Raw genomic sequence first — 14,376 nt, forward strand, 5'->3', positions numbered from 1 at the left:
CCTGCACTTTATCATAATTATGGCTATTTACATATGTATGCATGTGTATTTATGTATGTATGCATGTATATTTATGTATGTATGCATGTATATGTACATGTATGTATGTACCTGTATGTATGTACCTGTATATGTATCTCTGCACAATAGAAAGCTAGTTACAATTCTTCCTTGGAATTTTTTTTTTTTTTTTTGAGATGAGGTCTTGCTGTGTTGCACAGGCTGGAGTACAGTGGCGTGATCTCAGCTCACTGCAATCTCCCAGGTTCACGTGATTCTCCCGCCTCAGCCTCCTGAGTAGTTAGGACTGTAGGTGTGTGTCACCATACCCAGCTAATTTTTGTATTTTTAGTAGAGATGAGGTTTCACCGTATTGGCCAGGCTGGTCTTGAACTCCTGCCCTCAAGTGATCTGCCTGCCTCAGCCTCCCAAAGTGCTGGGATTACAGGCATGAGCCACCGCGTCTAGCCCTTCCTTGGAAATTTAATTTGATACAGAAATGTTTATATATTCTTAAAGCTGATTAATGAATGGTATTCTGTTCCATCTCTGTGCCTTTTTTGTATGACTGTCTGTGACACTTAATTTTGTGTTGATGAGTAATTTCTCCTCTCTGTATCAGACACCTTTTGTTTTTTAACTGTGTATTTCTTTCCTCCTGGCTTACAAAATGTCACAGTTTGATGCTTAGTTTACTTGATAAGAGTTTGGGCACAGCATTTGCGAATATCTGATGAATTAGCAAGTAGAAAGGAATTCCCATGGCTGGCTTGGTTCGGGGGAGCTTTGCATCAAAAACAAGCCGGTACACCTCCATAAGTCCTTAGGCAATATCAGAGCAGAGGTGACAGAGATGTTCAGAATCAGGAATCTTGTGTATTTAGGGAACCCATTGGTGTAAGAAAAGGAGTTGTTAATCTTGGTGCCGTATAGCCAGGGCCGTGGGAATATGCGTATGTAAACAGTGGGAGACAACTTCTGCTTTAAGCTCTGCCTTCCCTTTTCTAACCTGTATTGGAATTCAAAATTCAATACACCAAGTGCTTTCTCCCTGTCTTCTTCCCACCTGCTAATTTTGTTCTCAGGAGAATCTGTTCATTTCCAGGGCCTCTGAGGTATAGCACCCTTATGATTATGCCAAAAATTAAAATATCCACAGTGGCAGGGGAAGTAGAATGAATATGTGATGTTGGTATATGTAGGTGATAGGGAGTGGTGGGAGCTGTGGTGAACAGGCCTTATATAAATTGAGCAGCTACTACTTAGCTCAAACCAGGTGAGTGCAGGGGCTCAGTGTGACCAGATGTTCTGATAATTAGAAAAGAGAATGTACAAATCCAGACTTTTATGAGTATTTTCTCAACTCAAATTTTAAAGAAATGTTGTGTGTCCAAGAAAGTATTCAGATTTGGCCTCTATGCTAACGGTTTGTAACTTCTGTGATATTTTTAAAATTTTTGCATGTGGTTAGGTGGTAAAAGCTAGCCACAGAATTGGTGTATTAGCAGCCTTATACCCTAATCTAAAGATCTCATGATATGTGTATCCCAAAACAGATATGTGGAAAAACTGATGACAAGGTCCATTGAGGCCGTGTTGGCTCTAAATGGCTGTCATTCAGTTCATTCAGTTGTCGGTATGGACCGTTTGGTAGAGGATCCAGGAGAATAAGGAAGGCTGTGAATTTTTTGTTTTCTCTCTGTGGCAGCAGCTGGGTTTGTTAGCACAGGCCTAAATCCTGCTGTTGGTCTCTGAAAGAATGCTAAAAAGAAATGTAGATCTTTATGTCAGTTACACCCTGATCTCAGTTTAGCTCAAGAAACAGGCTGCCATATTTATGCCTCCTGGAGTTTGGCTTTCATATAGATGAACGAATGTATATACAATTAAATAATAGTGCATATCCTTCAGTTCAACTTTGTTTATGGACTTGCATTTTATTTGGCAAAAAATGAATGTTGTGTCTTTTATAAACAATATTGATATCATAGAACTATCTTGTAATAAAATGTAAAACTATAAAGTGAATTCTGACTTTAGTGTATGTTATCTTGGAGTTGAGTGTTCCCGGGAGGCTTGTGTGTGTTTATTGTGTTGCTTGGCAATTACATTTAATGAAAGCAGCATGACTGGACTTCACCACTTAGCATTACTTAGGCACAGCCTGCATTTCTTTATGCCTTTTGTGTCTTCTTTTCACTTAAATTTTACTTTAATTTTTTTGTTATAAAGTGCTTTAAACCCATAGAAAAATTTAAAAATAAATAAAGGTAATCAATTTCTGTGTACCTGTCACTCAGATTGAACAAATGTTAATATTTTAACATATTTGCTTCATTTTCTATTTTTTTAGACTATTACAGCGAACCCCTCCTTCCTTTCCAGTTCTTTTCTCTTTCCTACCTCCCCAGAGATAACCACTATCCCTGGCGTTCTCTTTTGTCCTTCTCATGAGGGTTTTCCGTCCACCAAAAAGATATAACCAGTTCTGGCTTTTAGGAAAGTAGATATTTTAACACCAGAAAGCAGCCATTACCTTTTCAGAAGCTCATCCACTACTAAATTTTCAAGTCGTATTTAGGACCCTAAAGAGAGGAGGCTTCCTGAATTATTAACAATGTCAGGATGTTTCTCATAAGTGATCGGCACCTCCATTTCTCTACCTGACCCCTCCTGGTAATGAAGCTGCAGTGTTTAGGGCATGTCTCAGAAGACTTTCAACTTTAATATATATATTCAGCTTTAATATATAATATATAAATATATATGTGTGTGTATATATAGAGTTGGAGGTCTATATATATAAATACCTAGTATAATATATATAGTAAACCTAGCATCATCTATATATATATATAAAATCATCCTTCCATGCTTAACTTTTAATAATCAAAATAGTAAGGTAGCCCCTGTCTAATTTTGCATATACCATTTTAACGCAAAACTCTTCTTAAAGACAAGGGGTTTTCTGGCAGTGGGTTAGGTCTCAGTTCAGCATATACCTTCACTTCCTGCTAAGGAGGGTTGGGAGTGAGTGCACATGTGCATTAGGTGGTGTTGATTGTTTTATTTTCTAAAAAATCTTTTTATTGCAAACGCCTGCCTCCTGGGATGGTGAAATTGTCCTTATCAGTTGACTATAAGAAGCATTCAGTATGCTGAATACTTTTGAAGTACAGCAATTTGCAGTAATTTATGGTTGTTACATAAGTTATTTAAGCCTTGAGTCTGTGGTGTAATTTGTCTGGGCGTGTTTATGTTTCCTTTGGTTTCATTGGACCATGCTGGGTAAGGCAGTGTTCAGCTATACAGGTGACAGGCGGTTCCCCATTTATGGTGTTGAGACAGGTTTAACTGTAGTGTTGTCATTTAGGAATAAAAGAGAATTAAAAGAGGCATTTATTTAGTTGGGCCTCAGTAGAATAATAAATGATAGTCATTTGTTTAACTGAGCCTCAGTAGAATAATGAGCCACAGACTTCTATATTAGGACTAAAGAAATAAGGCTGCACACCAACAACTATCTGATCTGGCAGGTTTGTAGAAGATCAGATAGTTGTAGGTGTGCAGCCTTATTTCTGGGCTCTTTTTTCTGTTCCATTGGTCTGTGTGTCTGTTTTTGTACCAGTATCATGCTGTTTGGTTACTGTAGCCCTGTAGTATGGTTTGAAGTCGGGTAGTGTGATGCCTCCAGCTTTATTCTTTTGCTTAGGATTGTCTTGGCTAATTTTTGGTTCCATATGGATTTTAGAATAGGTTTTTTCCAGTTTGTGAAGCATCTCAATGGTAGGTTAGTAGGAATAGCATTGAATCTATAAATTGCTTTGGGCAGTATGGCCATTTTAATGATATTAATTCTTCCTATCCATGAGCATGGAATATTTGTCCATTTGTTTATGTCATCTCTGATTTCTTTGAGCAGTGTTTTGTACTTCTTCTTGTAGAGATCTTTTACCTCCCTAATTAGCTATATTCCTAGGTATCTTATTTTTTTGTGGCAATTGTGAATGGCAGTTTGTTCCTGATTTGGCTCTTGGCTTGACTGTTGTTGGTGTATAGAAATGCTAGTGATTTTTGTACATCAATTTCGTATCCTGAGACTTTGCTGAGGTTTTTTTCTATCAGCTTAAGAAGCTTTTGGGCTGAGACTATGGGGTTTTCCATGTATAGGATCGTGTCATCTGCAGACAGGGATAGTTTGACTTTCTCTCTTACTATTTGAATACCCTTTCTTTCTTCCTCTTGCCAGACTGCCCTGGCCAGAACTTCCAGTACTATTGTATTAGTCTGTTTTCATGCTGCTGATAAAGACATCCCTGAGACTGGGTAATTTATACAGGAAAAAGGGTTTAATGGGCTTACAGTCCCCTGTGTCTGGGGAGGCCTCTGGGGAGGCTTCCACAATGGTGGAAGGCAAGGAGGAGCAAGTCATGTCTTATGTGGATGGCAGCAGGCAAAGAGAGAGCTTGTGCAGAGAAACTCCCGTTTTTAAACCATCAGATCTCGTGAGACTTACTATCATGAGAACAGCACAGGAAAGACCAGCCCCCATGATCACTTACCTCCCACCTGGTCCCCTCAACAACGTGGGAATTCAATATGAGATTTGGGTGGGGACACAGACAAACCATATCAACTATGTTGAATAGGAGTGGTGAGAGATGGCATCCTTGTCTTGTGCCGGTTTTCAAGGGGAGTGCTTCCAGCTTTTGCTCATTTAGCATGATGTTGGTGATGGGTTTGTAATATATGGCTCTTATTATTTTGAGGTATTTTCCTTCAATACCTAGTTTATTGAGGTTTTTTTTTTAACATGAATCAATGTTGAATTTTATCGAAAGCCTTTTCTGCATCTATTGAGATAATCATGTGGTTTTTGTCTTTAGTTCTGCTTATATGATGAATCACATTTATTGTACATGTTGAACCAACCTTGCATCCCATGGATAAAGCCTAGTTGATCATGGTGGATAAGCTTTTTGATGTGCTGCTGGATTTGGTTTGCCGTATTTTGTTGAATATTTTTGCATGGATGTTCATTAAGGACATTGGCTTGAAGTTTTTTTCTTTTGTGGTATCTCTGCCAGGTTTTAGTATCAGGATGATGCTGGCCTCGTAGAATGAGTTAGAGAGGAGTTCCTCTTCTCCAATTTTTTTTTGGAATAGTTTCAGTAGGAATGGTACCAGTTCCTCTTTTTACATCCGGTAGAATTTAGCTATGAATCTGCCTGGTCCTGGGCTTTTTTTGGCTGGTAGGCTATTTATTACTGCCTGAATTTCAGAAATTGTGATTGGTCTCTTCAGGGATTTGATTTCTCCCTAGTTCAGTCTTGGGAGGGTATATGTGTTCAGGAATTTATCCATTTCTTCTAGATTTTCTACTTTACATGCCTAGAGGTATTCATAATGTTTTCTGATGGTTGTTTGTATTTCTGTGGGGTCAGTGGTGATATCCCCCTTGTCCTGAAATAATGTTAATGGTCGTAGTTCCCAGTTTGGGTTGGTCAAATATGGAAGGGATTTGAGGTTTTGAAACCTCAATGACTTTTAAAAGTAAGTTTTGACCTCTGGAGATTATCTGGAACTCTACTCAGAGACAAAAACCCTGCTGCACGCAGGTAAATCGCCCGGTGCCTCACCCAAAACAGCAGCACAAACGTTAAGCCAGCAGTTCGCGGATCTCTGGGAAAAGCATGTGGGTTTGAAGGAAAATATTGATTGTATTAGTCAGGGATGGAACACTATGTACTTGTTACAGTTAATGCCAGGTGTGTAGTCAGCTGAACTTAAGGTTTTCCCAAGGGTTCATTCATTAGTAGGACCCCGGAAGTATTTATTGTCTTTTAGATAGATTTTGACTAGAGTTTTTCTTTTCACTATAATTACCCCCTCCACCTCTCCAAGATAATGTACTGTGCATGTACTAATAAACGACTGTTGCAACACCAGTGTTCGTTATGTTAAGTTCCGTGATGGAACCAAAGCGATACTTGCCAGCTGTGCCCTGACCCCATTTATTTGCCATGGGGTGTGTTTGTGTAATTTCCATCACCTTGAAATGCCAGATACCTTTGAAAAGGGTGTTCTCTGTTCAGCACCTAATAGAGTCATCCTCTACTGCACTCTTCTTTTGTACTTGCTGACATGTGGCTTTATCAGTAATCTTAAGTCATTGGAATGTTTCTTCAGTTTGCTCAAAAATTTTGAACTCTAGTCAGAAATAGTTTGACTTGTTAAAGTATTTTAATTTTAATGAAATTATTTTAACTAAAGTATTTTAATTAAAATATTTTTCAGCTCTGTGCTTAGTGTGACTAACAGTGCAATGGGAGATCTAGAATTCAGACCTCAGTCTCTGGTTCTGGGCTCAGCTCTTAAAGCACGCATAGTGTACCTGTGGGAGACTTTCTGGAATTGCAGGATGAGAAAGGAAGATTTGAAAAGCAGGAATTTTATTATAAATATCATTTCATTCCATTGAAAATACAGCAGACACTTTGGCGTCTTAGTGGTTTGATGTGATGGGACTTACTATTTTAGAATTTACACTGTGCTTATTGTGAAAGACATACTATTTTCCAGTAAAAATCAGAGCTCGACAAATGTAATATACCTGAATGTCATTCTGTTTGCAGAAATGCTTAATGCATTTAAACTTATTCTTTTCCCTAAATTTTCAGAATTTTCAGTTGTTTGTGACTTGTTGCTTAAAATAGTAATTTCTGCAGTTTTATAATTTTTCATTTACAGTTTGGCAACGCAGCAGTCTCATAAGATTATTTTTTTACTTTAGATGGTGACTAAAACCTTTTGCCATATCTTTTTTTTGTGTGTATAAGATATAGAAAATTGTTTTCACTTTTTGTGGCTGGCTCACATTTAGCTCACATCATAGTTTAAACAGAACTGCAGGTACATACTAGTCCACACTTTTAAGTTGGCCTGTGGGTCTTCTGGAATTATTGTGTTTTTATAAACAAAAATAGAGGCCCATGTGCCTAGACCCGAGACCCATAGTTTGGATATTTGTCCCCTCCAAAACTCACATGGAAATTTAATTCCTAATGTAGCAGTATTGAGAGGTGGAGCCTTTAAGAAGTGATTAGATCATGAGGGCTCTGCCTGCATGAATAGATTAACAGCCACAGATTACTGGGCTAATGGATTAATGAGTTATCATGGGAGGGGAGCAGGTGGCTTTATAGGAAGAGGAAGAGAGACCTGAGCTAGCTCGTTAGCATGCTGAGCCTCCTTGCCATATGATAGATACCCTGCACCACTTCAGGGCTGTTCAGAGTGTCCCCACCGGCAAGAAGGCTCTCACCAAATGTAGCACCTCAGCCTGGAACTTGTTAGCCTCTATAACTGTAGGAAATAAATTCCTTTGCTTTATAAATTACCCAATTTCAGGTATTCTGTTGTACGCACCCCAAAACGGACTAAGACTTACTACTCTAGCTAAGAGAGATAAAGGTGAGGGACTATTTAGCTTGGGCCAGGGACTGGGCTCTGTGTGTGGTCTTGCTTTTTATGTATAATTAGATTATGGTATTCTCTTAACAGTTCTGAAAATTAACTTGACTTATGTAAGCAATATATAATATGTCCTTCATGTAGAGAATAATTCAGACATTTTGGATCAGGTACAGTGGGTCCCACCTGTAATCCCAGAACTTTGGAAGGCTGAGGCAGGGGGATCTCTTGAGCCCAGGAGTTTGAGACCAGCCTGGGCAACATAGTGAGACCCCCATCTCTTAAAAAAAAAAAGAAAAGAAGAAGAATTGGGACATTTCAAATAAGACTAAAGGCTCTTTTGGTCATTTGTGCAATCCCAATCTCTATCCCCTTCTCCATAGATAATGCTGCTCTCAATTTGGCAATACTCTTCTGAAAATCCACATATATACATTTAAGGAAACAATATAGATTACCCATATTTATGTAAATATACAGATTATTTATAATATACAGCTTGTTTCTTTTCTGCACTATGTGTCTTATAAACCATATAAATCATTTCATAGCTACATGTGATCTACAGTGTTATAACTGCATTAATACATAGGATGGATATGCATTTAGCCATCTTTACTGGGGGAATGTCATGCATGCTTTAAGAATCTAATAAAAATTATGAGCCATAGGCTTTCTCTGTGGAAAAATGCACACATGTATACATGTAAATTTTTTAAATAATTTCTGTTTTTTCAGTTTTAGTTGGAGAGTATTTTTTTTCTTGACTTTATTTCCAAATACTAGGAGCACCTTAGTGTAGCTTTTTATGTATTGAGTACAGTTTCCATGTTGTTAACATCACTTTAAAAAGTTTTTCTGTATCTGCATTGTTGCCGTGTTGGAACTTTATATAAACTCCTAAAAATATAGACAGAGATTGAGGAAAAAACTACTCTTGTTGGAGCTGAATAATTAAAGGGCAGCTGAGTGGTAGATCTGCCAATATTTATGTAATTGATTCTTCTGAGAGAACAGTGAAGTGTTGGGATATGGGGGTGTGTGCACCACTTGCCCTAGGGTTGGCAGAGATCAGAAATGACAGGTGTTCCAAGAAAGCAGGAGGAGATGAAAACACGGTTAGTTAATTGTTATGGGCATAACTACAAAAGCAGATGTTTCAACTACAAACCTACAACAGGGTCCAGACAGAGAGGGTCTTCTTATTTCATTGAGTAGAAAATCGGTGAGAGAGATTGATGAATTCATTGTCTTCATCAAGGGCCTGCCCCACATGAAGTTCTGTCTATGGCAGGCCCTGGAGATAGAGCAAGAACAGACTCCACCTTGCATTCATGTCCTTGTAAACAACCTGAATGGCGAGACAGGTGTCAGATATCAAATCATCCCATAGATAAATGCATAATTACTATTGTGGTAAAGCTGTGAAGGACTTATTGGTGCTGCTGCAAGATCTGCTAGAGAAGAACACCTGTCTGGGCAAGGTGCGGTCAGTGGAGAGCAGGTGTCAGAGTAGGTAATGTGAGCTGTCATCTGGAGGGTCCAGGACGGTAGCTGGTGGGGCACAGTTGGGGAGTGGCAGGGTAGAAGAGTCTCAGGTAGAGAAAATGTCATGTGCACAGACCCTTTGGGGTGATGGTGGGTAAGAGGAGTTGGGATAAGGCCAGTGCAGCTGGAACGTCTTGATCTCCTTTGTGGGTTTTTCCTCATTCCTCTGTTCTCTAAATGTTGGAGGGTCCCTGGGCCCATTCTCTTACCTGCACTCATGTGATGATGGTTTTATCAATCTTGTACTTTTAAATATATCATATACTCTGATGACTTCCAAGTTATTGCTTACTATGAAATCAAATTAAATTATGGACTTATTCTCAACTAGCTATTTCCTTTGGAGAGGTGGAAGGGATACATTCAAGAATAATAGCAGTCTGTAGGAATACAGTGTAATTAGAAGAGAAGGCTCAGGGATGTTGAGGAGTTCTGAATAACTGTGTAGAAAGACTTTCTCATACTGACTTTGGATTGCAGACTCATCTATGGGATTCTTGTATTTGCCCTGTTGAGCTTAATGTATCCTCTTGTGGGATCTCCTTCCTCAGTCCAAAGATGGGGCTATTTCTCAGGGCCACATCCACACTGGTTGGTCTCCATGATGATTGGACAGTGTTGTCACCTTTAAAATTACTATTGAATCTTTAAATATGGAATCCTTAAAAATGTATTACTCAAATTTTGTGGATTTATCTGGAGCACATATAGCCTATTAATTCTCTAGATTATTAGCCTGTACTCTAATATCTTAATATTAGGATGTTTATTATCTATATTTCTATTATTTTGAGGAGATAAGAACCATACAGTCAGTGGACAACTTCTGTAGCAGAAAGTATTATTGACAGTAAAATAAAATTGCAGATTATTTCCCTCTTTGTAGGAAATAAGCCTATCCAACTATAATACAAAAATGGAGCAATTTCCACTTTGCATGGTTAGAAACCCTGCTTCTGGTAGTGGAGTGCAAAGGAGTCTGATTGTTGTGTGCCCACCTGGGCAACAGGGAGCCCTTATATCCACACGGGTCCAAAGTCTGAATGAGCAGACTGAGTTGCAGGATAGCTGTTAGCTCTGGGATCATCACAGTATTGATTTGTTTACATGCAGTTAAATTACTGACCACATATTTGCAGGAGACTTATTGTATACTAGGATTGTGTTAGGTAATTTCATATACAGTTTATGTAGTCCCCGGGACAATGCCACGAGGGTAAGTACAAATTCTTTACTTTGTAGCAAGTCAGCTGAGAGGCTAGGATGTTAAATGCGGCTGCTAGTTAAGGTCTTGAGATTACTTGGAACAGCCTCTGCAGTGACCTCAAAAAATGGATACATGTACCTAGGGCTCTGGAAGAGCAGGAACTGTGTTTCTCCCAGGTGCTCAGCCAATAATATGACTGCAACTCTTGACTTGGGCTTTTTTTTCTTCTCATAAATTGGCTTATTTTCCCTTTTTACTATGCTTGTCTTTTTCCTGAAAGCTCCTGCATACTCAGGGTTTCTAAGTTTTTTTTTTTTGTTTTTTTTTTTTTTTTTTGGAGACAATCTCACTGTTGCTCAGGCTGGAGTGCAGTGGCGCGATCTCAGTTCACTGCAACCTGCGTCTCCTATAAGCAATTCTCCCGCCTCAGCCTCCTGAGGAGCTGGGATTACAGGCACACGCCACCACGCCCAGCTAATTTTTGTATTTTTAATAGAGACAGGGTTTTGTCATGTTGGTCAGGCTGGTCTCGAACTCCTAAGCTCAGGTTATCTGCTTGCCTCGGCCTCCCAAAGTGCTGGGATTACAGGCATGAGCCACCATGCCCAGCCTCTGAGTTCTTGTAACTTACACTTGAGGCTGTGTTAACAGCCCTGTCCTTCCCTCAAGTCACTCTTTCAGCTTCCATCCTATTTTTTTTTTTTTTTTTTTTTTTTTTTTGAGATGGAGTCTTGCTCTGTCACCCAGGCTGGAGTGCAGTGGCGCAATCTCAGCTCACTGCAAGCTCCGCCTCCTGTGTTCACGCCATTCTCCTGCCTCAGCCTCCTGAGTAGCTGGGACTACAGGCGCCCGCCACCTCGCCCGGCTGATTTTCTTGTATTTTTAGTAGAGACGGGGTTTCACCATGTTAGCCAGGATGGTCTCTGTCTCCTGACCTCGTTTTCCGCCCGCCTTGGCCTCCTAAAATGCCGGGATTATGGGCGTGAGCCACCGCACCTGGCCTTCCATCCTATTTTTGAAAGGATGTAGGCCAGAATGCCAAAGTGAGTTACACAGTTTAGTTGCCCAGTTTAGTTCCTTGAGAGAGAGGGGATTATATTGGGTCAGCTACTTTGCCCCCACTTAACAGGTCACTAGAACATGTATTGTCATTTAGCCAGGTGCTTAATAACTCTGCTCCAGTCAGCTTTGGCCTCCATGATGTACTATGGCACAAAATGTGGTGCCTTGGGGCTGCTTCTTTTGCAGAGGCTGTGAGTAGAATGGTTTTTCTTGTAGAGGTCCATGGGAGTGTTAAACGACATGACTGACTGACTTTCGTCTAGTGTAAATTTATACATCATGGAGTGCACATTGTAACCATGGTCTTTATCAGCAGCTTAACATGATAAGAAATATGTTTTACCTTATAAACCAGTATGTGTGTCTGAACGTATATGTTTGTACATATGTATGTGTGTATATATCTCAAAGAAATTTTACAAGGCAGGAGTTACTTTATACTTCTGCTTGCAGTGTACTATAGTATTTTTAATTTTTTTCTGTTTTGTTACATTTAAATAGATAACGATCACTTCATGTAAGACTTTACTTTGCATTCACTGCCAGTTTATAACTTATAATTTGAACAGTACTAATATCTGACTCCAAAATTCATTTGTTTTCCACTGCATTGTAGTGAATGAGGCAAACAAAACAAGGCTAAAACCCAGCCTACCCTCCAGGAGCTTAGAACCTAGAGCAGAAGACAATAGAAATGAAATGTCTAAATGATATTTTGAAAGGATGTAGGACAGAATGCCAAAGTGAATGACACGGTTGGAATCACAGAAAGTGAAGTGAGGATGAGGAAAGTTTTGTCTATAGGATGTGACTTAAACTAGATGGGCTAGTTGGGCAGAAGAGGAGAAAATAAAAGTAATGAAGGTGTAAATTGCTTGAATAAAGCTTTTTCTTTTTTCTTTTTTTTTTTTTTCTTTTCAGTAGAGACAGGCAGACAGGATTTCACCATGTTGGCCAGGCTGGTCTCGAACTCCTGGCCTCAAGTGATCCACTTGCCTTGGCCTCCCAAAGTGCTGGGATTACAGGTGTGAGTCACTGCACCCAGCCAATAAAGCTTGATAGGTAGGCAAAGGGAAGAAGAAAGATATGACTTCTATGTCTGTTTCTCAGATCTCTGTACAATAAGATAATTCCTGTCCAAAGAAACCACTGCCTGCTTTGTACATCTAATGGAAAGCATCAGTTTACTCTATTACCCATTTTTCAGAAACAGATTTTGCTCAGGTTAGATTTTTATTGTAAAACCTCAGAAATTCAGTATTGCTGTTGTTCTAAGTAGCTTATTATTTTGGAGTTTCTCATTCCTATCCACAGGTCATTTTACAAAAATAGCAAACAAAAATAAAATAGCAACTAAAATGTTGGCATCACCTTTAGAAATAGGTGTTCTTTTCTTCTGCAAGAGAGGAACCTCAGACCTGTTCTACCTTTCTTAACCCCTTGACTCATACCTTCACTATGTGTAAATGGCGTCATTCTCAGTTACGCAGACTCTTAACAGGCCTGTCCTCCTTTATCTCTCTCGCTTGCAGATCGGCCTGTCATCACTCATTTTCAGCACTGCCTCATAAGCCATTGCTCAGTTTGGACTTGATTAAAATCTTTCTTTCTTATTGCCTCCCTTTACCTTAGCTTCTCATTTCTTTTATCTACAGGTGGTCATCTCTCATTTCTCCAGTTTCTCTTTGGGGCAGCAACAAAGAAACAGAAGTATTATTGGCACCTTTAAACAGTTCTACTTGTCTGCCCTACTCGTTTTCTTTCTTTTTTGGGAGAGGATGTTGAAGTAGTATTTTAGTTTTTGTTATTCAAAGTGTTGCTTTAATTGCAAAGCCAAGACATGTTTATTACAGAAAAATCAGAAAGTACCAATAGATAAAAATAAAAAAATTGAACTATCTATTCAATCACTATTAACATTTTTGTATATAACTTTTCAGATTTAAAAATATATAGGATTGTCTTTTACGCAAAAATCAATAATGTAGTAATAGTTTTGTCACTTTTTTCCCCTAACAGTGTCGTAAATATCTTTTCATGTTACTAAGCCTGCTGTTTTGTCACTTTTTTCTTAACAGTGTTATGAATGACCTTCCATGTCATTAAATATTCTTCTACAACAGCCTTTTTAAAGCCCACATACTAGCTCCTCAAATAAGTGGATGTTTAGCTCTTTTAACCAGTTTCCTGTTGTTAATCATGTGTTTGTTTCTAATTTTTCAATTTAAAATTCAAAATTTAGGGCTGATTAAGTTTTTAAAAATAATTATTTTTGAACTGCTGAAGTAAAAGAAATAGATTCTCCTTATTAAAAAATTAAATGTAACAGTTAAGATTGAAAGCTGCTTAACTTTACCACCATTCCCAACCCCTCAGCTGTTAACCAGTGCTATAAGTCTGGTCTGTCCCCCAGTATTTTATTAAATAGTGCACGTTTAAAAATTGTTAATCTTCAGTTAAATTATAGAATTGCCCTTTACCCTGAATTTATTCCGTTTCGTCCTTGTTACTTCTGTGTCATTAGCTTTTCATGTATTTGTTAACCTCATTTTCTCTTCTTAATTTAGCTGATAGATATGTGAGAACTGCATCTCTTGCTCATTTGGCGGATAGAGAATACATAAATTTTGGTCCAGGCTCAGTAGCCCACAGCGGGGAATGCAGGTTAGAGAGAGCCACAAGTAAAAGAGAGGAATTTGTTTGGTGGTAGAAATGTCAGGATTAATCAACAAGTTAAATGACCAGGGAGCCCTGCTGACAGCTTAGCTTTCACTGCGGCAGAAGCCAGGAAGCCAACGAGAGATGTTGTTTCTGGGGCATTCAGGGGGAGCAACTTAATTTAGGGGAAGAGTAGCTTGCACAGCTCTTAAAAACTGAAGTTTTAGAAGGCAGTGTGCTACAGTGATTAAGAGCTCAGGCTTTAGGGGTGGACAGGCAGGCCCAAGTCTGAATCTCAGCTTTCCAGTTATTTGGGTGAATGACTTAACTTTTCTGTGTCTCCATTCTTTATTTGTAAACTAGAGATAGTAATGCCTTCCTCACAGAATTGTTACAGGGTTTAGATGCATGGAAGGAACAGTACCTGG

At 38.9% G+C, this 14,376-nt stretch overlaps 1 protein-coding gene across 2 annotated transcripts in view; it reads left to right on the plus strand.

Annotated features, from left to right (window-relative positions):
* Positions 1–14,376, plus strand: part of ARHGEF26 (Rho guanine nucleotide exchange factor 26) — a 142,003-nt gene that overhangs the window by 8,630 nt on the left and 118,997 nt on the right. The gene's annotated exons all lie outside the window — the stretch shown is intronic.

This window comes from Symphalangus syndactylus, chromosome 17 (assembly GCF_028878055.3).
Source record: "Symphalangus syndactylus isolate Jambi chromosome 17, NHGRI_mSymSyn1-v2.1_pri, whole genome shotgun sequence".
Lineage (NCBI taxonomy): Eukaryota > Metazoa > Chordata > Mammalia > Primates > Hylobatidae > Symphalangus > Symphalangus syndactylus.